A 2683-nucleotide genomic window follows, 5' to 3' on the forward strand; every position below is an offset into this window, starting at 1 on the left:
ATTGAAAAAATTCAGTCCATATGAGTTTGGATTTGTCACTAACCTTGTCTTGTGATTATGGTTATGAAAAATTCACATGGATAGGAACTCATACACCATAAAATCTAAGTGTCATAAGGTTTCTCTCCAATTCATGAAAATGATTGTGAGGAAACACTTTCACTAAGTAGATTTTAAGAAGATAGCATTTGTGATATTTGCATTCTAAAATTTGATTATGATTACGACATCCCTCTTCATAGTTCGAATTATGAGAAATGGAAAACGTCTAAACATTCGAGACTTGTTGTTGTAAGTTCTAAAATAGTTAAGACACACATGTGGGCTATCTAAGGAAAGATTTATGAGTTTGAGAAGCCTAGATAAAGTCTTATCAAAGCATCTCATATCGAAAATCTGAACTTTGGTAAGAAAGTCAATAAGTATTGAATTCTAGAAGTCCAACTGATTTATGGGTACATGTCAAAGCTAGTGAGAGCATAAGTGTTATGCTAGTAAGATAATAATTATTATGCTAGTGGGAGCATAATTACTATGGTAAGTGTTGCAAGTTAGCAATGTTAATTATAGAAAACAAAAGTTTCAATTCGCAAAGTTGTGGGTTTGAAAAGTTGTTTTGCTATAATTAAGGGAGAGGAATTTATACTTCATTTCAAAATCTAAAAGCTTAAATTAGGTTTTTAATCAAATTTAGCCAAATATATATGAATTTTATGTTGGAATGGTTCAACATAAGGAAATTCTATATATGGAAAGGTTAATTGTGTTCTCAAAATTCAATTATGATTACGACATCCCTCTTCATAATTCGAATTATGAATATGGAAAATAGAAATATTATAGCAAAAGGCTGATCAAGTATCATGTCTTTATGTTAAACATTATGAATCGCATCCCATATGCTTCGGGTATAGGATCGATTGCATATGCTATAATATTCTCGCGTTCTAAATTTTCCAAATGCCTAGGGCATTAAGAGGGAAAAAGGGCTAGAAGTGGATATGAATAAAGTGGTTAACAACTATTAAGGACAATTTAAGGTTCGCCAAGGATTGGTCGCTTGTAATTGGAAGTATAAAATGGATGGACCATAATGACATATTCTGAAAAGAGGCAACTCTTGTTTAGAAGTAATAGTCAAAATGGGAATATGGAAATGTTTCCATAAGTGGAAGTTATTCTTTAAATCTGTGTAAGATTAGGAAACTTTTATGCAAGAAGGATGTTCAGAGGAATGTACTTTGAATTTGAGACTTCATTTCCATGGAATTGTCTTGTAACAATCTCCAAAGGAATATTTTGTAATATTGTTGGTCAAGTCTCTGTGACTTTTGGTACCTAGACATTACAAAAGAATCATTGCATTATAATTTATAATCTAACACTTTCTAGCAGTGACAAGAATTTGGAATTCTTAGACTTGCAATAAGGATTTGGAATTGTGAAATGAGCATCATTGAAATGTTTTCAGTTTATATATTTCACAAAGTAAGGACCATAGACAAACATAGTGTGCATGCTTGGAGCATGGGACAACTATTGTTTTAATTCAAGTATTAAGTTGATTATTCGAAACATTATACAATGAATAATGAGTAATCAATATGGGACTCAAAAGTTTTGGGTCCATATAGGATTAGTATTATTCTTGTGTTTCACTCTGCATGTTTTGACTTCCTGAATAACTAGGTTATTCAAACCATCCACAGTCGATCATACTTTAGAAGTAGGTATTGAGGCAAGACTATCATGAATGGGTATGTAGAAGTGTTTTAGTTATAGCACAAGTTGGCTACAGTGTTCATAAGTACTCCTGGAATAAGATTCGAGTATTGGATTCAACTCACGCTCATTTGAATCACTTCATGGATTTTATCATGAGTGATCATGAGACGATAATATCTTATATTCTTGAAACGGAGACATGTGAGTTGTAGTTGCAAGTCGGTTGCACATTGACATATGTAAACGCACCAGTAACTTGGTGTTATAAAACATATTGTTATGTGTGATTTGATGAGTAAGTACATGCAAGCATTTGAGTCGAAGTTTATCCATTCCTTTTACTCTTGGAGGGATAAAAGCGATGTATGCGGGCCCCTTGATGATTTAGTGATGACACCCCTACGTGTTTGGCCAAGCTTGGACTAATTTGATTTGTTCAATTAGTCGGTCGTCATAAATCAGAAATCTGGAAACAACAGATGTACATAGAGAATGATTATAATCCATGTCTCGGTCCATATGATATCTAGAATGGAGGAATATATGATCCTTTATCTAATGGACGCGTCATTGACTAGGTCAGAGTTCGACAACGACTTTTAAGAGCTATGATTGCTAGTTGGGTTGTAGAGACGTACTTGAAATAATAGTTATTAGACTTTTCCAAGTGGGAGACTGTTGGATTAATGTCTAAGTCCATAACTATAATTGATATATACTTGACCCGAGAGTAGCATGGTCCATTTGGGTTGCATATCACCAAGACAATTTGATAGTATGGACTTTTGAGAAGAGGTTATTTATTATTTGTTAATATATTATAAGTTCTAATATATTAATATGAAATGATATTATTTAATTAGTATTGATCAAGAATTAGTTTGGAATTAATTTTGTGATCAAAAGAGACTAATTAAATAAATGAGGATTAATTTGATAAATCATTCATTCTTATAAA

This window comes from Lactuca serriola, chromosome 7 (genome assembly GCF_051521515.1).
Source record: "Lactuca serriola cultivar US96UC23 chromosome 7, Lser_US96UC23_V15, whole genome shotgun sequence".
Taxonomy (NCBI): Eukaryota; Viridiplantae; Streptophyta; class Magnoliopsida; order Asterales; family Asteraceae; genus Lactuca; species Lactuca serriola.